Here is a 25,251-nt window from a genome sequence, read left to right as displayed (position 1 = left end):
AGTTAGGCTCTCCCTCTGTAACTATCACCATGAGCATCCCCACCACCATTCCAACATCTTCATCATCCTCCTCATTGCAACTAACATTTCCTGATGGTCCACTCTATGCCAGGTACTTTGCTCAGGCTTTACGTTTATTAGCTTATTTAATCCTCACATCAGATGTACAAGAAGGGTACTGTTACTTCACCTCATTTTAAGGAGAAAACTGAGGCACAAGAGATTTTAGAGTCACATGGATTAGAACCCAGACAATCTGGGGTCTACTCCTTCTCACACTGCTTTTCAACACCACGGTTATAACTAGTTACTGACTTTTCCATCTCTCATTCTAGTCAGTGGAACCCTTGGAGATAGGAATTGTGACCTTCTCAACACAATTTGAGTACCCACTATGTGCTAGGCATCCCGCTAGGCTCAGCCAAGGGTGGGAGGAAGAAACAGCATTGGACAGAGACAGACAAGTGCAAGGGCTTTGTTCTCACAGAGCTCCTCTTCTCACAGAGACAGAGAGAAATACAAAACAAGATCATCTCAGAGGCTGTCTTCTAAGAGCTAAAACAGGCAGTGGGAGCTACTTTAGATTTGGGCCACGGAAGAAAACAAAGTTTCTCTAGGTGGCGACGTTTTTGCTGAGATGGGAATGAAAGGAAGACAGCCGAGTAGAGATCTAGACGAAGGCTGGGCATGGTGGTTCACACCTGTAATCCCAGCACTGTGGTAGGCCAAGGTAGGAGGATCACTTGAGCCCAGGAGTTCGAGATCAGCCGGGGCAATATAGTGAGACCCTGTCTCTACAAAATAATGAAAAATTAGCCAGGTGTGGTGGTGTGTGCCTGTAGTCCCAGCTACTCAGGAGGCTGAGGTGGGAGGATGGCTTGAGCCCAGGAAGTCAAGGGTGTAGTGAGCTGTGATCATGCCACCACACTGCAGCCTGGGAGACAGAGTACAACCCTGTCTCAAAGAAAAACAAAAAATACAAAAAACAAAAAAGATCCAGACGAAGAACATCTGGGCAAATGGGAAAGGAAGGTCCTGAGGCAGAAACAAGCTCAAGTGTTTCATCTTGTCACACCAAAGTGGCATACGATGTTAAACCTTCTGAGTCGGGGTATGGTCCCTGGACCATCAGCATCGACATCACCCAGAAGCATGTTAGAAAGGCAGACGCTCAGCCCACCCCAGATCTACTAACAGGATCCGCACATTAACAAGACTGCCTGGTGATCCTGTGTGTACAAGAAAGTTTGAGAAACTCTAATTTACTCAAAAAAATGCTTGTTGAATGAATAAACAAACGAATACTCTGCAGATCAAGTTTCCAGTCCCAAATGCACCCCTTCCAGCACCCAGACAGAAGAGAAGGTGTCAATTTCACACCCCATAAAGCAGGCTGACTGACAGCTGTCACAGCAGGCAAAGAGACCACCAGCCCGCACCAGGATCAAATCACCCCACAGCTGCCCCACACCTACGTCGCCCAATCTCGGTCTCCTTCCACCTCGTACCACTTCCGTACGGCCTCACATGAAGCTTTAGATTCAATTACTAGTCCCCAAATGGCTATCAAACCCACACAACTTGGCTAAAAATACTCTTCACACTTGTTAGGCCTCCCCACCCTTAAATCACTTCGAGGAATCTGACAGCTGTAATTAGCAAAATATGTAAATCCAGTCTTTTCACAGAGAGGATGCCCTTCTAAGTTACACTGGCACAGCGCAAGTCGGAAATGAGGAGGGTGATTATCTCATTTCTTCTTTCAAGACCTCAAAGGGATTGAAACTAAGTGATTTTAGCAACATGAGCCAGGGCTTTTGTCGCTCGAAGCTGACCTTTCTAACCATCTATAGCCAACACATGCTTATAAAAGCAAGCAGTCACAGGACATACGTTGAAAACCAGCCAACTTCCCTGCACACTACCTGCTGGAATGATGCTGTCAGCGTTTGGAGGCCCTCACCCTGGTGTGCGGATCTAAGAGGTGTCAGCTTGACCCCACACCTCCTTCTGGGTCTTAATGTGAAAATAGATTGAGGCAACATGCAGTTGCCTATTAATTTTTCCTGTCGAAAGTCTGCTGGGGAAATCGTAACATTTGTAAAATTGGAAACTGCTTTCCTTTCTTAATAGAGCCATCCCCAGTCTGAGAGGATATGCGAGTGAATCCCAACCCATACTTCAAGATGACAGAGTAGGTCGCCTTTGAAATAGGCCAAAGCCCAAAAAGTGCTAAGAAATAAGCTGTAGTGTGTCTCAAGTAGGGACCATCAGCACTCATGTTATTTTCCTCTTTAACCTGGCTATTAAAAAGAGGAGAGAAAAAAACTACAGACATGAGGATTCAGTGAAGTCCTAGAGGAAAGTTAAACTTTGGCCAGCCGGCTAACACAAAAGAGGTGGACACTTTTCACTCAGTGAAAGTTCAAAGCCTGCACCATCCAAGTATATATATTTACATAAAGTGGCCCAACGACATCTTCTTCCTCTTTTACCCCTGGAGCGCCAATGGAATAAGAAGGAGTTCACTGTCCCTTTTTGCTCTTCACTCTGATTTCAGGTGAGGAAGTGCCTCTTAGCCAAACAGTGCACTGACTTTTAAAATGCATTAGGATCCATATGGGCAAGAGAGAGGTTTCCATTCCATCCAAGACCCCTTAGAATCATGGTTGGCAAACAACGGCATGTGGGCCAAATCCTTCCCACTGCTTGTTTTTGTGAACAGTGTTATTGAGTGACAGCCACACTCATTTGTTTACTTATTGCCTATAGATGCTTTCACTCTACAACTAACTGCACAGTTGAAAAGCTGTGACAGAGACTGTATAGTCTGCAACACCCAAAGTTTACTGCTTGGTTCTTTAAAAACAAAGTTTGCCAACCCCTGCCTTCGAGGAATGAGGCAGAGTTCAAAGCAGGACATTTTCCATTCTGCTCAGAAAAAGATCAAAATATTTGGCTGATGACTGAATATCCAGACGCTGATCTCTAACTTAAAGTAGTTTTGCCTTTACAACACAGGACGTCAGGCCACATGGGGAAATGCCAGCTGACCCAGGAAACACTATCAAACAACAGAGAACCAAGCTACTCCTGCACTGGGGGTCGTAAGCCTAAAAAGAACCGTCGCCTCCAACCAATGTTCTTCTGGACATCGACTCGGCACAGCCACAAGGGGTGACTCCAGTTTTACCAACAGCCCAAAGAGGTCAGGTAGGTATTGATTCTGACTCCAGTGCAATTTACAGCCTGCTGAGAAATAATGAGGCCTCTTTTCACCTGGGTGCCACCAGGCTTCTTCTCTAGCTGAAATGAATCATCGTTTCAAAACAGGGTCCACGTCTTCCAAATTAGTCATCTTTTGTTTTGGAGATGGGGTCTCGCTCTGTTGCCTAGGCTGGAATGCAATAGCGAGAACACAGCTCACTGCAGCCTCCACCTCCCAGGCTCAAGAGAGACTCCCACCTCGCTGGGACTACAGGGACACACCACCACACCTGACTAATTTTTCTTATTTTTTGTAGTGACAGGGGTCTCTCTATGTTGCTCAGAGCAGTCTCAAACTCCTGGGTTCAAGCAATCCTCCTGCCTCGGCCTTCCAACCAGCTTCAATGGGAAGTTTAGGCCTGTCCATCACATGGTGCCTCCTACCAGAATTGTTAATCTTTGTATATTGATTTCTTCCCTTCCTCTGTTTTCCCACACTGAGCCTCTTAAGAGGTGGAACCCATAAATCACTTGTAATCTCTTTTGTTTTGTTTGTTTTTTAAAGAAACTGATAACAGGATATAAAATCTGCAAAAATTATGAAGAGGATGCTAAGACTACAGAAATATCCCTTAGAACAGTTCTTGCCCTCTTTCTCCCAAAAACGGTCTCAATGAAGGCATTTTCTTTTATTCTATATATTTCGTCTGCCACAGAATTGCAGTAACTCCAGACTCTCCACTGTGAGCAACTAGCCCGGCAGGATGTGTAAAGGAGCATGCCGATGCGTAATGAAGGAACTTTGCAGTTGACATGCCCACCACCTCCCTCTCTCCACCTCACTCCTGCCAGAGCCGGCCCCACTCCAGCCCATGCAGGACTGTACAGCCTGACTCACACATGGGGAATCTGCACGCAGGAGGCTCCAGTTTTCACTTCTGGATGTTTTATTGCAATCATATTTTGACAAGCTGCATAGATTTCCCGTCTCCCCACCTCATCTATCACTGTGGTTGGGATCTGTTTGGTTTAGAAAACCAACCATTCTATATGAAGGACCAGATCAGTTTATGATGTTTGGAATGGTATCCACAGAAACGAAGGAAGGTAGTGAGAAATTTTAGAATTTTGATGATGAGGAGGCTAGTTCACTTTGCTGAAAAGGCAACTTTGTGTCTGAAAAATAATCCATTCTACTTGAAAGGTCTTGTCTTTTCAGAGAGTCTTGGCTGCTTATCCCACAGTCCTCTTCCTCTTTGGCTGAGAGTTGCCTGCCTGTGTTCAGGGAGGCGAGGGGCCCTGCCCTAAGGAATGATACCTGAATGGCCCAAGCAAGACACAACACTGCCACTTTCCTTTGCCAAACTTTCCTTGCTTCTCCTGCAACTAGGAAAGGCCATGCAACCCAGTTATGGTCAATGAGATGCAAAGGGAAGACTTAGGAGGGACCTGGAACAGGAAGAACCTGGAACAGAGTAAGTTCTCAATAAAGTTTAAACATTGTTAGCATCATTACCATGATTAATATTAATTTTAATAATAAATTTTCTTCTCTTTTCTCTCTCCTTTTCTTTTTCCCTGTCCTTCTAGTGGTAAGCTGCAGCCGGACTGTACCAATTCACAAGAACTGACTCCGACCATCTCTTCCCAACACTGAGCTCACTGACATCACACTGGTGGCATGAAATCAGCCATGATAGGAATATTTACACCATGGAAATTGGCAAATGCTACAAATCAGAATTTTTCCCCAGAGATCTAATTGTTAAATGTTTACCAGCAATCACTTCTACCCGCCTCCTTGCCTCCTTCCCCTCTTTCTAACCACACATCTTCCTATCATAAACCACTAAGCACCTACTGTGTGCCGTGCATTAGGTTAGGCTGGCCTTGAGAGCCCAAAGGTGAATAAGACATGTCTCTTCCCTCAATGAGTTTACAGTCTGGCAACAAGCCTGCATCAATTAAGATATGCTTGGTTGCAAGTAACAGAAAGCCCAACCATCAGTGGTTGATTTCAGAAAGTCTGAAGGTGGGAGGTCAGCTTTGGCCACCCCACAGTCATCAAGGATCCTAACAGCTTCACCCCTCTCATCCACCATCGTTGGCATATCAACTTTTCCCCTTCACACTCTTCATCATGTGTACAAGAGAGCTGCCACACTTCTGGGGATCAAGACTGTATTCCAAAGCAAGAATCAGGGGCAAAAGACCTTTTTCTTTTTATCCACAGAAAAAATAATTTAATTCTCATAATAAATTCATGAGATAGATACTATAACTATTCTCACTTTATAGCTATGGAAATTGAAACCCAAAAAAGATCAAAGAATTTGCTCAGGGCCACACAGTTTGAGTAGCCAGAATATAAACCCAAGATCCTGACAGCAGAGTGTGCTGGTGGTGTCAGACACACTGCTCAGAGATGCTGGCACTTGGAAGCAAAACCATGGATTGCACTACTCAGCTATGCCATCTTGTGCTATTCTCTCATTTTTGCAGAGGTACTCACCATTTAGCCTAAGACTTCTTGTTGCTCAGGAATGAAAACCCCATTTGCTCATCTGCCTACACTCTGCTCCCTGCACCCACAGTCATGGACACGGTATTGGATGCTTGCGTTTGTTAACTGGCCAGGGAAATACTGCCATGCACCCATCTTAGCTCTGAGACGACGCAACCTGAATGGAAAATCTTGCTGCTCCTGGCGCCAGCAGGCCTGTGTTTGGCTCCTTCCTGTTCTAATTACCCACTTGAGAACCTGAAGACTTGGGCTCCAATCCACTTGGCAATCAGACCATCTCCTTGGTCTATTTGCCTGCAACTGCACACCTCCCTTTCTGGGGCTGCATTCCTTCTTCCTGTATCCAGTCCCCAGGAAGATCTTACGATTTGTACCTGTCCCAATTACTCCCCTATCACAGAAAATTCCAACCTTACTGGCACCACACTATAAACTCGTATTCCTTCCTAGACTCAGCTAGAGAAAAACATCAGTATCTGCAAGAGTGGTGGAAGACCTGAGTGCTTTATTACTGATAATTTTTTTTAATAGAAAAAGTGAGTTCTCCCCTTGGTTTCTGTCAGAATCAGAAATCCTGCTCTGCAAAGACAGTCTTTGGAAATCTCAGCACCAGCACCACTTCACTAGTACTTGGGAAGACACTGTTCTAAAAGGCACAGCCTGGGACCATACTTGTCACAGCAAGTTTGGGCTCATGCCCTGAACATGTACCAGCCGCCCAAGGGTACACACGTGGCTGGTCCTATCCCCACTTCTCTTTTGTTTTTGGACTTGTTTTGCTTTGTTTTGGTTTTGTCCAGCGGGGAAAAGAGGAGGTTGGATCAAAGCAGCTGCAGGAATCTATCAGGAAGTAGCCTGACAAGAAGGAACTTTTCTCCATCCTGGAAGAAAAGATCACCAGGTACTGCAATGGCCCTTTCTGAGAGTGCGTGCCCTTCTGTGCTAACTTTCACAACCCGCTTTTCCATCCATATTGAAGCAAAACCCAGAGCTTTCTAAATAGGCACTCTGAGTTGCTCAGACTATCCCTTATTATGCTAGCTAAGAAAAACTTAAAAAGGAAATTTAAATCTTTTTTTTTGTTTTTTTGAAACAGGGTCTGTCACCCAAGCTGGGATGCAATGGCAAGATCATAGCTCACTGCAACCTTGAGCTCCTGGGCTCAAGTGATACTCCTGCCTCAGCCTCCCACGTAGCTGGGACTACAGGCATGCACCACCATGCTTGGCTAATTTTTTTTTTTGTGGAGGTGGGGTCTTGTTATGTTGACCAGGCTAGTCTCAAGCTCCTGACCTCAGGTGATCCTCCTACCTAAGCCTCCCAAAGTGCTGGATCATAGGTGTGAGCCACTGCACCCAACCCAGAAAAGTTAAACCTTTTACAAGCCTTGATCAATCAGAACTAAAAAGAAATAAAATGGATCACTTATGATTCAACAATGTTGGCTCCTCATCTGTTTTGGACTGAATGTGTGTGTCGAAATCCCCAATGTGCTGGTATTAGAGGGTGGAGCCTGTGGGAGGTAATTAGGTCATGAGGGTGGAGCCCTCATAAGTGGGATTTATGCCTTTATAAAAGAGACCTAGAGGGTAGGCACAGAGACTGAGATGGGAGGATCACCTGAACCCAGGAGGTGGAGGCTGCGGTGAGCTGAGATCATACCATTGCATTCCAGCGTGGGTGACAAAGTGAGACACTGCTTTAAAAAAAAAAAGAGAGAGAGAGAGAGGTAGCAAGAGAGAGAGAGACCCTAGAAAGCTCTCCAGCCATCCCTCTCCCATGTGAGGCTATAATGAGAAGTTGGCCATCTGCAAACCCAGAAGAGAGCCTCACTAACACCCAACTATGCTGCCACCTGGATCCCAGACTTCCAGCTTCCAGACTGTGAAAAACAAGTTTCTATTGTTTATAAGCCTTTGATTGTTTGTTACAGCAGCCTGCGCTGACCAAGGCGTCGTCTTTATGGAACGCGGTATAGTGGGCAAGATTAAGTAGCTTAGTATCATTTGTTCTATATTTAAGCCAAGGCCTCCACATATTCCATCAATCAGCCAAGCATGTGCCCACCTCAGAGACAAGGACCATTATTTTTAAAAACCTCACCAAGAACAATTTAGTTTCCTCCATCAGAACACAGTCCACATCCATTCTCCTGGACAGGCTCCACAAGGGAAGGCCGAAATGATCGATCAAGTCCAAGGGTCACAACGCCTGATATCAATAAAGCCCAGCATGTGGCCAGCTCTGCAGAAGCCCTGAGGCAGCTCACGGGGCCGGGCCCTGCCCTTCCCAACCTCAAAGGGGCCATTCCCTCAAGGTCCTTAAACCTCTGAGTGTGGAGGAACATGACAGAGAATTTAAGAAGGCAATGAATGGATTGATTTTTTTTGTTTTTCCATTTGTAACGAAACTCGCCTTGGGTCTTTGTCTCCCTTTTACTCTGCAGGGTAATAACAGGGATGCTCAGACAGGATTTGTGCCTGGCTCTGGGGGATTCTTGCCATCCATAGGGACGAGCCCAGCAAAAAGGAATGCTGGCCATTCCTGCATGCCTCCCCCTTCTCAGAACAAGGATGCTGCCCTGCGGATCTAATAAGCCCGCCCATTTTTCAGCTGCAGGGCAAAACAACGGCACACTTTGAAACCACATAATTGCTGTGGCAAGGCCAACATCCGCCCCATATAAATTTACTGCCGTAATTCAGAGGGAAGAGAAAATGCCTTTATTATTATTTTGAGAAATCAAAAAGAAAGCACCAAATCCATTATCTCCAGGGGAGGACTGCGACCCCCAGGGCACAGCATTGACTGCTCAAATTTCTAATTTCTTTTCTTTTTTTTTTTTTTCCAGACCAAGTCTCCCTCTGTCACCCAGGCTGGAGTGTAGTGGCACGATCTCAGCTCACTGCAAGCTCCACCTCCCAGGTTCAAGTGATTCTCCTGCATCAGCCTCCTGAGTAGCTGGGATGACAGGTGCCTGCCACAACGCCCAGCTAATTTTTGTATTTTTAGTAGAGACACAGTTTCGCCATGTTGGCCAGGCTGGTCTCAAACTCCTGGCCTCAGGTGGTCCACCTGCCTCGTCCTCCCAAAGTGCTGGGATTACAGGCGTAAGCCACCATGCCCTGCCCAAATTTCTGATTTCTACAATGGCAAAATACATTTTCTCCCTTACCTTCCTCTCTCCCTATCCACCAATTTTTTTATTTTGATATGGGATACAGTCTCCATAGTTTACATTTTTCTCAGTTATCCTTAACTATGCTCATTATTTTCTGAGAAATTAGCCTAGACAGTACAGTTGACCAATACTTTCTCTACAGCCAGAAGGTTCTCATCAAAAATTCTATGTATGAGCATTAATTAGTTCTTTTCAGGTATTTCTTTTTTTTTTTTTTTTTTTTTTTTTTTTTAGAGACAGGGTCTCTCTCTGTTGCCCAGGCTGGAGTGCAGTGATTCAACCATAGCTCACTATAGCCTCAAACTCCTGGGCTCCAGCCATCCTCCCGTCTCAGCCTCCCAAGTAGCCAGGACTACAGGTGTATGCCACCAGGCTTGGCTAATTTTTAAAATTTTTTTGCATAGATGGGAGTCTTGCTATGTTGCCCAGGCTAGTCTTGAATTCCTAGGATCCTCCCACCTTGGCCTCCCGAGTAGCTGGGACTATAGGTGCACACCTCCATGCCCTGCTTCAGATACATCGTTACCGGTGTACCAAATCATCGTTACCAAAAACAGTGAAGGGAACAATATAATAATCGGCTCCTTGACTGGAAGGAATCTGTTAGTTACCAGGGCAGGGGAGATGGGTAAGGGAAGAGGCACGAAGAGGTGAAAAAAGTATACAGTGACTTCGGTAACTGTCGTCAGGTCTCATGATGCCACTGATAGATAAAGTACATCAGGCAGGATCTGACCAAATGTGTTCATTTCCCTCAACTTATACTCCTGGACTCCTGTTAAGACTCTGAGCCAAGTCCAGGGATGAGAAGGATGGGAGGGGGTTGGGGAGAAACACCATATTTCTCTGCAAAACAATTTAAAAGCATAAAAAGCTAGAAGAGACCACTAGTCTCCTCCCCTATCAGGAGCAAATGGAAACACAAAATATGACATGTTACCAACAATGCCTGTCCTGCTAGTATAAAAAGTAAGCCTAGAAAACTACTGAATGACACAGTTGGGATGGTTTGCCCCTCCAAATCTCATGTTGAAATGTGACCTCTACTGTTGGGCATGGGCCTAGTGGGAGGTGTTTGCGTCATGGGGGCGGATCCCTCATGAATGGCTTGGTGCCATCCCCTTGGTAAGGAGTGAGTTCTCACACTGAGAGTTTACATGGGATCTAGTTGTTTAAAAGACCCTGGCACCTCCTCCCCCTCTCTCTTGCTCACTCTCTCACCATGTGACACCCCGATTCCCCTTCACCTTCTGCCATGACCGGAGGCTTCCTGAGGCCCCACCTGAAGCTCAGCAGATGCTGGTGCCATGCTTGTACAGCCTGCAGAACCATGAGTCAATCAAACTTCTTTCCTCTACAAATTGCCCAGTCTCAGGTATCCCTTTATAGCAACACAAATGGACTAACACACTGGTTATCACTGTCCCCTGTCCAGCCAACACCCCTTCGGCATGAGGATGACTCAGAGATTTAGTGCAATCATCAACTACTCTTTAGGGGAACAACCCTTGGGTGTCCTAAAATGTCCTAAATGGGAACTTACATCTCCCTTTACCACCTTCACTGCCACTGGATCTAAAGGGTTAATGTTTTGAACAGGTAACGAAGCCACACGGTATGAAAACCAAGAGACACTAAAAGGTTTATACAGTGAAAACTTGGTCTTCCCCACTATCCCCACCCTACCCAGGCAACAACTGTCTACTCACTAGTGTTTCTAGAACATACACTATGTGCTGGACACTGGGGTTCCAGGTCCTAGACTATTTTGCATAATCACTGATACCAGTTTCATGCGTGTCTCTCCCAGAATAGCCTGTGCTTTTTACATTGTTATGAAGTTGGATCACACAGTATTTGTCCTTGTGTCTGGCTGATTTCACTTAGCATCATGTCTTCAAGGTTCACCCATGTTGTAGCATGTGTCAAAATGTTCTTACATTTTAAGCCTGAATAGCAGTCCATTGTATGTTTATATTACACTTGGTTTATCCATTCATCCCTTGATGGACACTTGAGTTGCTTTCACCTTTTGGCTATTGTGAATAATGCCGCTATGAACATAGGTGTACAAATATCCGTTCAAGTCCCTGCTTTTAGTTCTTTTGGGTATATACCCAAGAAGTAGAATTCTGGACCACATGATAATTCTATGTTTAATTTTTGGGGGAACTGCCATACCATTTCCCACAGTGGCTATATGTGGATTATTTCTAAAATGTTAGCATATCTTCCACGATGTTCAACATTACCATTTAAAAGCATGCCTCACTCTTCTCAATTGAGGAAAGATGAAGTTAGTTGCTTATCATCACTTGGTCCTACACATCCAAGATGTTGAAAATGAAATAGTGGACATGAAAGTGGCTATAAAGTAAAATGCAGTATCATTCAGTTATTACTTCTGGTACAGCAACTGGTAACTGACAGTCTTTTTGAGATGGAGTCTCACTCTGTCTCCCAGGCTGGAGTGCAGTGGCACAATCTCAGCTCACTGCAACCTCCGCCTCCCGGGTTCAAGCAATTTTCCCTGCCTCAGCCTCCTGAGTAACTGGGATTACAGGCACCTGCCACCACGCCTAACTAATAACAATCTTTACTCCTAAGACACTTCTTTCCCCTCCAGATTAGCTGACCTGAAGTAATTTGCACTGCCCTTTTCTCATTTGTTTTCCCAATTTCCCCATGAGATGGAGCAAAGCAAGAGTGCCTCTAAAATGCAGACAAATTCATTCAAAGTAAATATCCTATTCCCAACAAGGGGATTTGAAAGCAAGAGGTGAGGCCAAAACTCTATTTCAGAATATCCACTAGCCTACCACAGACATTTAAAAAATGTTAGAGTACTGCTTCCTAAATACTCAGGCAAGGAAGCTAAAGGAATTAAAAAGAAACCACCATCGTTATTTTGTTATAGTGAAAAGAAAAAGCTGCACCGAGATGACTATGCAAGCCAAACACAGACCACGTTTCACGAAAAGGGTCTTGCAGGTTCTGAGAAGAAATACCCCCAAAAGGGATGTGAAGCCAGATTGTCATTTAAGATGTCAACTTCACTGACAAGTGATGAATCACTTTGTTATTTACATCACTCCGTGGAGGTCACCTCAAGGATTTTTGCATCTCCAGAGCAAAGCCAAAGACTCTCAATTAATCACAAAAGAAGGACAGCATGATCAGGGCACATGAAAGCTTTTAAAGTGTGTGTGTGTGTGTGTGTGTGTGTGTGTGTGTGTGTGTGAGATTCTGTGTGTGATACGCGTCATGTTCTAACCCTTACTCTTACAAGCTGGTGTGCTGGATACTTCAGGGATGCCGGGTCATCTTCTAAGAGTCATTTGAAAAGTTCTGTCACTGGCTCTTTGCTTTTGCTATCAAAACACTACCGATGAAAAAGCATCTTCTGACCTGACCCCAAACTTAACTCAAGAAGCAAAATCTTAGAGGCGAAGCTCCATTTCCCCCTCACCCCTTCACTTCAGTTCACACACGATCAGGTAAGACCACGTAATAAACACGAGCTGTTTTAGGGCATCAAAATGCTCCCTGGCTCACCTTGGACCGTCTGGAGCCTTTGCCTCCAGCCCTCATTAATTTTGTAATTAGAGAGGATGAAGCCGTGGCTTTCCCAGACTGAACCCTGCGGTTTCACCCATCTGCAGGTTTCCCTGGTGGTCTTTGACATGTAATCAATCATTCTGATTCTGCTGAGGCACAAATCTATGACAAGATCACCCAGGTGAGGGTGGAGGAGTACAGGAGAGGGGCCTCCGGTCACTGGGGATCTGCCCTTGTGGCCCAATGGTTCGAGGTTCCTGTCTCTCGCACACATAAACACTCTCTCTGACTTTCATTCTTTCTTTACAAAAAATATGCCTCTCCCCAAAAAGTGGCCTGCCAGAGCTATTGATTAAAGTGAAGATAAGATTAACAAGTCTAGGAATTGATGGTTCTTAGCTAAAAATAATGACTTTTCCTAAATCTGAGACACTACCTATATTCTTTTTTATGGCTCCCAAATTATAATTTAAAAAATTTTAAATATACATCAATTTAAAAGTAGGCTTTATTCATTCATTTTATTTACGACTTTTTGTCCTGTACAATCAGCCTCCATATTCATGCGTTCCACATTCATGGGTTCCACATTCATGGGTTCAACCAACCTCAGATGGAAAATATTCAGAAAAAAATTCCATAAAGTTCCAAAAGCAAAACTTGAATTTGCTGCACAACAAGTACTACACTGAATCACACAAATGACGTGATGCATAGGCACTGTATTAAGTATTTTAAGTAATCTAGAGATTAAAGTATAGGGGAGGAGGTACATAGGTTATATGCAAATAAATACTAATACACCATTTTAGGGCTGGGTATGTGGCTCACACTTGTAATCCCAGCACTTTGGGAGGCTGAAGTGGGAGGATTGCTTGAGCTCACGAGTTCGAGACCAGTCGGGCAACATAGTGAGACCCTGTCTCTAAAGAAAAGAAAAAACAAATACTACTACACTATTTTATATAGGGACTTGAGCATTGTGGATTTTAGTATCCATAAGAGGTCCTAGAACCAATCCTCCAAGGATACCAAGGGACGACTGTATTTAGATAACTACTAAAAGTCTGAAAAGATAACCAAAGTCTTTCAGTCTATGCTTCACTGTGAATTATGCCACTGTGGTTGACAATTCTGCGGGTGTGAGCTGTATCCCTCCTCAGTGCCAAGGGTCCTAACGTGTCCTGGTTTTCTCAGTCCCTTCCACAATTTAGCTCCTCCATCTTTCTTACAAGCATTTTATAATCCCACTGTTCAGTCATCCTACTTTCAGGAAACAATCCCTATTTTAAATATTTCATCTTATTATCCCCATACCAACACTTGTAGTTTTTCATCCATGTCCCCCTACTTTTAATTCAGGAAATACAGCAGTTGTATTTGTAATAAATGCTAAAAAACATAATAAAAATAAATGCTAACTACTAGGTGTGGTGCATTATCTTATTAAAGCCTCCCAAGGAAGTACCAATATTATCCCCATTTTTCAGTTGCAGAGACACAGAAGTGAAGTAACGTGCCCAAGGTCACACAGCAGGCAAGTGCTGGAACCAGGAATAAACACTGTGGCCGTGGTGCTCCAAAGTCTGGACCCTGTGCTAACACAGGAAAAAAGTGAAGAGTGGAGTTATCAAGCTACTTGTGGGTAGAGGGAAGAACAGCTAGCAGATATGTAGATAACTTTTTGCTTTCAAAATTCTGTTGCCTAGCTCTGCAATTTGCTAGCTGTGTAGCCTTGGGCAACACTTCTCTGGGCATGACAATTATTTTGGCCTCAGTGTCTTCATCTGTAAAATGAGGAGAATAAGTGTGACTGCTTTATAGGATTGCTGTGTGGATTCAATGAGTTGGCATATGTTGAGTGCAGACACCATGTGTGAAATACAAGAAGCGCTATGTAAGTGTGAGCTTTCATTGTTATTATTGCTTGGCCTTTCTAGGCCTCAATTACTCAAAAATCAACACTTCTCAAAATAAAGATAGTAAATTTCTGTTTCTCACTGCCAAATGTTATAATACTGAACTAGAATATGCACTGGCAATTGGGGAAACTGATCTGAAATGTCAAGTCACTTGGCCAATTAACCTATATTGTTTACACAAATCAGCCTTGGTTTTTTCCATGAAGGAGATTACAATCTGGTGGAGGAAAGAAATTTAAGTGGATTTTAATAGGATGTGGGCTATAGAAAATGTTGAAAAAAGGTATGGATGGGCAAAGTTCAAAAATATATATTCTCTTTAACATTCTCCATTAACTTTAGGTGGCATATAATGACTTCCTCCCAAAGAATACAGCATGGAAAGAGTGGGAAAGAGCAATTTTACCATGGAAAAACTCAACAAACACTACTTAGCCAAGAGACCAAGGTCAACATCAACAGTGATAACTCATGTTGAGAGGGTGATGCACCCTTGATAGGATGAGATAAGAACAGATCCTCCCCTCTCTGGTCTTTCTCCTGAAATCCCCAAACCACGGTCAATTCATGAGAAAAACATGAGAAAAATCCCAATTGAGGAATGTCCTAAAAAACATCTGACCAACACCCCTCAAAATGGGCAAAATCACCAGAAATAAGGAATGTCTGAGAAACTGCCACAGCCACATGCCCAAGGAGACATGACAACTAAACAGAATGTGTGATCTCTTATATGGAATTCTGGAATAAGAAAAGAACATTAGGTAAAAACTAAGAAAATCAGAGTAAAATATGGTCTTCAGTTAATAATAATGTACCAATATCAGTTCATTAGTCATGACAAATGTACCACACTAATGTAAGATGTTAACTACAGTGGGTGGTTCACACCTGGAATCCCAGCACTGTGGGAGGCCGAGGTAGGAGGATTGCTTGAGCTCAGGAGTTCAAGACCAGCCTGGACAACATAGCAAGACCTCATCTCTACTAAAAATAAAAAAATTAGCCAGATATGGTGGTACGCACCTGTGGTCCTGGTCATTCAGGAGGCTGAGGTGTGAGGATCACTAGAGCTCGGGACTTTGAGGCTGTAGTGAGCTATGACGGCATCACTGCACTCCAGCCTAGGGAACAGAGTGAGAGACCCTGGTTCCCAAAAAAAAAAAAAAAGGCAGGTACTGGGAGGAATAGATGAAAACTGAATTATTTGTATTATTTTCACAACTTTTCTCGAATACTAAACCTATTCCAAATTAAAAATGCATCAAAAGGGTTTTTAAAAATTCTATTGAACAGCCACTCAACCAGGCAGCACAAAAATCCATCTCCAGTGTTCTAATGTTCTTGTGAGTGGTGCGGGCTGGTGAAGTTAAGTAACTTGCCTGTCATCCCACTGATAGAAAGCAGGGCCAAGATTCCAACCCAGGTCATTGGACCTCAGAGTCCACCCTGTTAACTCCTTGGCCTCACTACCCACAGTGTCGTGGAAAGCCACATGATGGGTATCTCAAGGCCAATGCTAATTCAATGCTGGGCACCTGCCTGGTCAGCAGTTTCTATGGACACCAGCCCACCATCCTAGGCTCTGCTGTTTTAGCTCTTCTGTATCTTAGAACCACAATCCCAATCCAAGATGACAACTCCCCAAGTTGATGGACGATTGAAGCCTGTTATTTGAGCTCTTCATTTTCCATCTCATTCCAGAGTGACATGATAATGGAAACCCTGAGCTGGAATATTTTCAGCAACTAACCCTTTTTGTTCCACACACCTGCGTGCAATGTGGTATGTAACCAGAGGGCAGCCATGGACATGCCTGAACGTGACAGTGAAGGAATTGTTTCCTAACAGCTTCTAGAATGCTTCCCTTGGGAGCTAAAGTTATTAGGACCGCTGCCTCTGACTCAAACTGAATTTTTCAGAGATCAAGGATCTTAAAGTACAGATGCTAGCGCTGCACAACTATCCCTTCAGCCATCAAACATGTTCCAGGCACAGAGAAGTGGGCCTGGAGGAACAGACAGATGAACTGGACAGGGAAGCTCTTTCAAAGGAACACACAACCACCAGGGGAGATGGGACATAACCACTGCCATCACAGTAATAACCACCATCTTCTATCTGCCTCGCTCTGTGCCAAGTGTTTTATACATATTCTCCTAAAAGCCCTGTGAGGTTGTTGTTGGTATCTCCACTTTATAGAAGAGAAAAGCAAGGCAGAGCAATGAAGAGATAGGCAGAGCCAAGTTGAGCACGGTTCTGACCCGATCCAAAATCCAGACTCCTCCCGATCAAAGGAAGAGAGTGAGACATGCTACCATGGGCTGATGTGGATGACATGGAAGAACAGTGAAGCAAAAGTGTGCACAATTTACACAAGTGCATCACATGGACAAGTGAGGCCTGAGATTCTGTACTGCTGACATCTAAAAACTGTGGTGCTGATAATGTGTGGTCATAGGACCACACATTAAGTAGGAAGTCTTTACCATGCAACGATGGGCATCAACTCATGGGCAGTTCTGTATGAAGAAGAAGTTGGCCTCACTAGACTTAAATACTGGATCTATGACATCAATACCAGACTTAAAGTAAATTAAGTGGTCATAGTTTGTCCTGAAAGGGTTTGAGCAAATACTATTTCTCATGAGCTCCAAGGCATCATTTCTCAGCCTTTACGAGCCCTCATCCCGAAGATACTTTCCCAGTCCATCATTTTCATGTCCCTGTCAGGCAAGAAGACTTGTCCAGCTTTGCTGTCTATTTTGTATGGAAAAAACCAGCAAAGTGAATTGATATGTTCTATCAAATTACAGTCTCGCCCTCATTTCTAATGCATATCCCCTCTGTATGTTGCTGATGCACCATTGAAAACAGCTGAACTAACAGATGTCCTAGAGGAAAGTAAATGTTATATAATAAAAAGGATTGTCCTTCACAATCCACTGTATTTGGGACTCTAGAATGAATCTGCTTTTTATTCACATTGAATCCAGAGCTATGATCTCTTTCGTATGTCTATGCATAAATACATGTATAAATTAAATTTTCTATAGTGCCACAAATGAATACATGATACTGTTTAGGAAATAATGCCCTGGTTTATAACTCCGAGGTTAGCTCTGGTTAAATGAATGTCATCACAAACAAATACTGCAATGTACTTTCTGACCCATTCTGCCCTCCCCTTCTGCTCGGTGTACCCATATGGATTCAATTTTAGCAGACATTGAGCCACCTTGGCAATGGGAGAGGAGAAGATATTTGCAAATACCTCTATTCCACAATGTAAGGTTTATGTTCCTTGAGGTAAGCAACATTCCACATTGCCTGTGGAATGCAGCACGGTCAAAGAGAGTCAGTGTGAGATCTGGCCCTGAGGTCTAAGGACCTCATTGGGATGCACAGATTAGAACTCCCAGACATTAAGACCAGATTATTCTAAAACAGTTTGCAGTTAAAACCCAGTGTATGGCAGTGCATGAGGCGCTAAGGACAGACACTCCACTGAAAGGTCCCCAGAACAAGCTACCATCTGAACAGGAAGACAGCGTCAGACCTCAATGTCTTCAGACTTGACCTACCATTCCCATTCCTTCCACCCTGAAATCCAGGAAGACGAGGGCATCTCTATGAGAATGTCAAGGACGGAGCCCCTACACCATAACTCTGCCCACAGACTCCAAACAGTGGGTGAGGCCCAGGGAAGGAGGATCAGAAGGCATAAGTACAATCTTTTCACATTTACAAGTTTTCTTACAACATGAAGAAACAGCTCCACAAGGAGTGATTTTACAACCCCATATGATGTCATCTTCTAGCCAGAATCTTTGCCACAGGGGTTTCACAGAAATATAAATGTGTCAGGCTTTACCATAATTAGCTGCTTTTTAAAAAATGTATAATTCACATCTTAAATTGCCTAATGGAGATGGGGTTGGTATAGCTAATCAGAAACTTGGCTTCTGTGAAGGAAGAATAATTGAGCCTCTTAATAAGATGAAATAAAAAGATTTCTAGCCCTTACGCTCTGGTGCTTAATAAATCAGTATGCAAATGAAAATAATCAAAACAAAAGCTCCCAAGAAATCAGCCCACACATGCATTATGCTCTTCGGTCTGGCAATCTGGAGATTAGCAGAGCTTCAAGGCCATGCACCATTCATACCAGAAACCAAGCAGCACCGATACAGATTACACAACAAATCCTTCCTTCCTGGGAGGAAACACTAAAGAGGACAGTGGCTTCTCCCACCCTCTCAGTGGGATCAACTGAAATCCATCCACCTGACCACCTTCAGGTATGTGTTTGTAATGTGATAAGAATGAATTCAAAAGGCACTAAGCAAAAAGTTCGGTGAAATGGAAATCACTACATGGGAACCGTGAACAGCAAGTGACTACCCACAACTTGGAAGAATATTGCCGGGAAATTGTCCTCGCTCTATTTCCCCGGTTCTGAGGGAAGAAGGAGGAAGAGGCTAAGTCATGAGAATTGCTAGAGAAACCACAGACGGTTTCAGGATCAAGGTCTTCATTCGTGGCCCATATATACGCTGTCAAAGAAAATGGAAATGAGGGATAGAGTCCTTGATATTCATTCTGTCACTCTCCTTCCTTAGTCAAAGCAATATTCTGAACTAAGAAACCAAATTTATCACTGAAATATGTCATTTTGCTAAATACATTTACTTATCCATAAAACTTTATATCACTATTACACTGACAATGTTGAAGGAAAAAAAGAACTCAGTTATTTCAATATGAATCTTGCCAAAGGCTTAAGAAAACCACATTTTAGTTTTCCCTTTCTCTATTAAAATGTATCTCTACTAACCCAAGATCTTTCTTTCCTTATAAGTAACTTTAATTTCATTAAAAGGATTTGGGGATGGGGGTAAATTTTAGTTTCATTCTAAAGAAATGCCTTAAATTTCCCAGCCTCAGCCCAATCCAATGGAAATTTATGTAACAGGATGTGAACTACAGCCAAAAAGACTTATTCCAGAAAAGCTGCCTGTGTCTGTCTCTCTCTGAACATCCATTGGCTGAGGCCATTTCAGAGTGCCTCCTTTTCATTGCTTATTGATTGGCACTTGCAACCAGCTCCTACATTTCCACTGTCCCTGACAAGTGATAATGATCCATGAACAATCTAAGAACCCAAGTGTCTTCTGGGAGCACAATTTGGAAGAAAATGTGCTGAGCAGAATCATTATCATGCAAAGAATCCTTCCACTCATTTATTTATTGATTTATTCATTCATTTTTTTTTAGTTGTCAAGTCCAGGTTAAGGAAGGGAGTGGCAGGAAACAAAAGAACCATCAAAATAAGCCTTGAAAAGTCTCCATTTTAGTAATCATCTCTATCTCATACATTTCACCTGGGCACATTTTCAGGCTCAGAAGAAATTAAACTTACAAGTTCTTCCCCAGGTGCTTCACAAAATGCCAGTGTTTTCAGACTTGATGCTAGCAACCAACATAAATTATGGCCAAGTACAAAACAACAAAGGAGTCCATGATGCTGGGAACACCTGATCATGTTTACAAGTTCATTACACTTCTTCCTATTCTTCCCAACCCAGGACTCCTTGGCTTCCTCAAGTCTTGGTCAGGAATCCAAAGGGATGACAATCAAGTATACAACCAACTATGGCATGATGTGTTGAGTGCAGTCATGGAGGCAGGTTCAAAATACCATGGAAATTTATAAAACAGAGTGATGGAATCTGTTGAGGGTATAGGGGTTTGAGTAATTGGGAGCTGATCAAGAAAACAGACTTGGAAGCAAGGCATGGTTGTGCATGCCTGTAGCCCCAGCTACTCAGGAGGCTGAGGTAGGAGGTTTGCTTGAGTCCAGGAGTTCAAGACCAGCCTGGGCAACATCGTGAGAACCCATCTCTAAAAATAAATAAAAAGAAAAAAGATTTGGCAGTAACACACAACAGTACTTAAACAGGATTGCATGAGACAGAAGTCCCTCATAGCAGAGGACCATCCAGAGGGTTATGGTGGGTGTGGGGGCCATTGTCTGGGGTGGGGAGGGGAATTGTAGGGGATGATATAGCTCAGGAGCATTGTAGGATCGCTGGGTCAGTGAGCAGTCTTACATCTTGTAACCATAAGGCTCTGTCTTACCAACGGCTGGCACATGGTGGGTACGGTTCTGTGGGGTATGCAAAGTAGGCAGGCCCTGAATGGCTAGAAATCTGCTTGTTTTGGCTAGTTTTAAAACAAATGGATGTGTAAACATTTGAGCTTGGGAAGGGGTGTGGAGAGCTTCTGGGGCAGGTGAACACACAAGTGGTGGGAGGCTGGCATGCCTGGAGAAGGCATGGATGCTTTGCACCCCTCCCCCACCTTGCCCTATGTACCTCTGCGTCAGAGTGTTCCTTGGTATTCTTTGTAATAAACTCGTAAACATTTTAAAAATTGAGTTTGGAACCTACAGAATTTTGAGACTGTTAGGTACAGTCTGGTGTGAAGAAACAACCTAGGAACCAATATACAGTGGCCGTCTTCCGCTCATTTTTATAATGGGAGTGGGAGTGGGAATCACCATGAGGGTGCTGTGAACTAGACCTTGGAGTGAAACTTTGCCAGTCAAAAGGGGAGGGAAGGCACTCTAGGCAGAGAGGACAGCAAACATGAAGGTTCAGACACCACGACATGGGCAACTTCAAGTCATGCTGTTGATGGCAACAAGACAGGGACATGAAAGCCGATTCATGGGGCTGGAAGCCAGGGTGTGAGGGAAAGAGGCGGTGGGAGAAGAGGACAGACAGAGATGAGACCAACACATGATGTGGGGATTAAGAGCACCAGTTTTGGAGCACAGCTGCCCAGAGCCCAATCCTGGTTTCATCGCTTTTTAACAGGAGCCACTGGGCAAGTGACTTAATCCCTCTAGCCTCCATTTCCTTCACTGTAAAAAAGAGTTACAAACAATGCCTATAAGGATGCCACATATTCTTAACTGTTAGCAAACAACCATAGTCATGGTCTGGTCTTGGATCCCATGCCAAGGAAGGCTGACTCCATGCCATTGACAGTAATGGGAAGAAGGTACTGTGTGTAACAGAGTGACTGGGCCAGGTCAGTGCTGGGAGAACATGCACAGGATGGAGAAGAGGCAGGGGGCAAGAAAACCAGAAGACTACTGCACTAGTCCTAGCAAGGGACACTACAGGCCTGAATTAGAACAGTAACAGAAGGGAAGAAATGAATAAGAGGAATTCCCAAGAGAGATCTCAGGCAGAACCCACAGGGACTGAAAAGAAGAAAGAATAAGGGAAAGAAAAAACAAATCAACAATGACTTCAATCTTTCTTTGTAGGATTTTCCCATCCTTTGTCTCCATATCACTTAATCTTTTTTTTTTTTTCCTCTCTCTTCTTTTTTTTGGACACAGGATCTCCCTCTCTTGCCACAATCATAGCTCACTGCTGCCTCAAACTCCTGGGCTCAAGCAATCCTCTTGCCTCTCAAGTACCTGGGAGTACAGACATGGACCACAATGCCTGGCTAATTTTTTAATTTTTTGTAAAGACAAGGTCCCACTATGTTGCCCAGGCTGGTCTCAAACTCCTGGCCTCAGGTGACCCTACCACCTCAGCCTCCCAAAGTGTTGGGATTACAGGCATGAGCCACCATGCCCACCCACCACATCACCTAATCTTTAAAGACAAATACCATGGTAGAAAGAAGGAAGGCCATTGTCTTTGAGTGATTCTTCTCCTAGGAGGAAAATGTCACTTTCTGATACAGTATTTTAGAAAGGAGAAGGGAAGAGATGAAGGTAAGTGTGGCTGACGGAAAACATGAAAGCTGGCTGCAGTTCCACTAAATTAGCCTCACTGGGATTTATACCAAGAGAGTGGCATCCAGCTTCCCCAACACCTTAATGAGCCTTAAATCCACGTGAAATTTCAATGAACCACCTCTATCCTGAAAAGCTCTTGTGAAACATCTAAATCGTGAATCAGGGTCCACAGCATGAATCCATTTATATACTCAAAGTGCTTCTAAACCAAAAGGAACTTGGCTCCCACCACCTTTGTAAGGCCACAGATTTTGAACTTACCATATTTTGGAAACCCCAAAGGTGAATCAGGAGGCTGGATATCCAGACTGTAGCTTTAAGAAAGAATTCCACGGAGATTCAAGGCATCTTCAATGGAAGTTCACAAAAGTGAGTGGAAAGAATACAACAAAATGAAGCAAGTGCTTAACCTACATTTCAGGATAGCTAGATTTTTTCTTCCTTGCGTCACCTTTTCCTGTAGTATTTCAATGAAGCTGCCAAGCGGATTTACTAAGACTTTATGCTCTAGTCTCCCTAGACTGTCAGTGTCCTCACAGCTTTAAGATCCATTTCCACCACACAGGAGCTTATTGTAGGACTCTAGTTACATTGCCAACCTCTGGGTATAAAAAGGTCTCAAGACAGGGACAGAGGCAAATCATGCAAAAGAACAAAGCACAAGCTAACATGGGCTAAAATGGAGAAAAAGGGGACCAAATAAGAAGTGAGGATGTGGAGGAATCTATAGGCTAAGACCAGAAATGATGATGGTCATGATGATTATAATGACGGTGGTGGTGGTGGTGGTGGTAGTGATAACTAACATTTATTGAGCATTTAACTCTTAGATAGATACTGCAAGTCATCCCCAATATCCCACCTCTCTTTCTTATACAGTAATAGTGCTTTGAGACAGAGTCTCGCGCTGTCTCCCAGGCTCAAGTATAATGGCGCAATCTCAGCTAACAGCAACCTCCACCTCCCGGGTTCAAGAGATTCTTGTGCCTCAGTCTCCCAATTGGCTGGGATTACAGGCGTGTGCCACAATGCCCGACTAATTTTTTGTATTTTCAGGAGAGATGAGGTTTCACTATGTTGGCCAGGCTGGTCTCAAACTCTTGTCTTCAAGTGATCCACCCACCTCAGCCTCCCAAAGTGTTGAGATTACAGGCATGAGCCACTGCACCCGGCCTGTAATCATGCTTTTTAGCTGGACATCCAGCTAAAGACTAAAATTTCCCCACCTCACTTGTGAATAATGTGATCACATGATTCAGCTTTGGCCTATTCAGACGAGACAGTGCTGTGAGTAACTTTTCGGCCATGTTGTTAAGGGAAAGAGGCATGCCTTCCATATCCCCTTTTCCCTTATTGGCTGGAATGCAGAAATGATGGCAGGAACTGGAGCAGCCACCTTGGACCAGGAGCTAGAAGGCATATATTAAAGATGGCAAAGCAACAAGCTATAGGAGGCTGGGTCTCTGATCATTGTGAAACCTGCAGAACCGTTCCTAGGCCATCTACTCTGACCATGTATCACAGAGAAATCAATTTACATCTTTTTAAAGTCAACATTATTTGGGGTCTCTCTGTCAAAGCAGCTGAATTCATAAAACAAGTACTGGGCTACATGCTTTACATGCATGATCTTATTTAATCCACACACAGCCCTGTAAAAGAACCAAGAGAGTCAAGTCACTTGTCTGAGCTCTCAAAATAAGTGGCAGGGCCAGGGATGGAAAAAGGCAGCCAGATTCCAGAGGTTAGAATACAATGTCTCCCTGTCACATAACAAGTTGACCTAAACCAAGGAAGGAATCTAATAACCCCCAAAAATGTATGCCAGACCTAACAATCTCACCAGCAAAGAGTAAGTAGGCACAACTCCTTAGTTACTCTGGTCTCCAGGTGCTCAATTTGCCCTCATCTCCTTCTCCAGCCTCAGGGAAGCTCAGGTAGAGATTTTCCACCTCTCTATTTAAATTGCATTTCCTTCACAGGGTCTGCCTGAGCACTAAGGTAAAATGAGAAAGCTGTGGACACAGCTATTTCTTGATGGCAGCCAGCTCTCTCTACACTAGACTGAGGTCCTACTTGCCGAGCAGTGTGTTCATTGAATCTCTACATTTCTTTATTCTTCTTACCTCCCTTCCAAAAAGTAAGGCTGCCCTCAGTGGATTCAGTGGTATGGCACAGCTCAGAAAGAATTGCAAAGTCAGTCCTGGGGACATAGCAGCACAAGGAAATACTGTCAAGTGCATTGGATCGAAAATGGCCAGGTCATCCCTCTTCTTTCCCAGGGTTTTAAAATCAAAAATAACTAAAAGTCTTGATAACACCTAGAGCAAAAAGTGATTTTAAAACTCTCTCTATTTGAACACCAAAGGAAAAACAGCACAGTCTAGTGCACTCACTAGCTCTTCTTATAACCTGACATCTTGGAAAACTCTTCCAGGTCTCTTTTTCCACATCTAAATAGTGGCAGGTGGAAGAACAGCACTGGCCACCCGGTCCCCAAGCTGCAGGGGGGCCCAGTGAACTCATGATGGTTCTACTGAACACAGTTGTCGCTGAACAATTTCTTCCTACTTTTGCAAATGAAGAGTGAATTAAAGGAGGTTTCATTTTCTCGCCAGTTTCATTGAAATGTTACTATGTGTGCTGCTATAAAGACACATGCACACATATATTTATTGCAGCACTATTCACAATAGCAAAGACTTGGAATCAACCCAAATGTCCATCGGTGACAGACTGGATTAAGAAAATGTGGCACATATACACCATGGAATACTATGCCAACATAAAAAAGGATGAGTTCGTGTCCTTTGTAGGGACATGGATGCAGCTGGAAACCATCATTCTCAGCAAACTATCACAAGAACAGAAAACCAAACACCGCACGTTCTCACTCATAGGTGGGAAATGAACGAGATCACTTGGACACAGGAAGGGGAACATCATATACTGGGGCCTATTGTGGGGAGGGGGGAGGGGGGAGGGATAGCATTAGGAGATATACCTAATGTAAATGACGAGTTAATGGATGCAG

General features: G+C 43.8%; 1 protein-coding gene across 4 annotated transcripts in view; it reads right to left on the bottom strand.

The window, feature by feature from the left end:
* Positions 1-25,251, bottom strand: part of CHST11 (carbohydrate sulfotransferase 11) — a 308,964-nt gene that overhangs the window by 208,712 nt on the left and 75,001 nt on the right. The window lies entirely within an intron of this gene.

This window comes from Chlorocebus sabaeus, chromosome 11 (assembly GCF_047675955.1).
Source record: "Chlorocebus sabaeus isolate Y175 chromosome 11, mChlSab1.0.hap1, whole genome shotgun sequence".
NCBI classification, from domain to species: Eukaryota; Metazoa; Chordata; class Mammalia; order Primates; family Cercopithecidae; genus Chlorocebus; species Chlorocebus sabaeus.
This window is presented reverse-complemented; position numbering and strand designations above follow the sequence as displayed.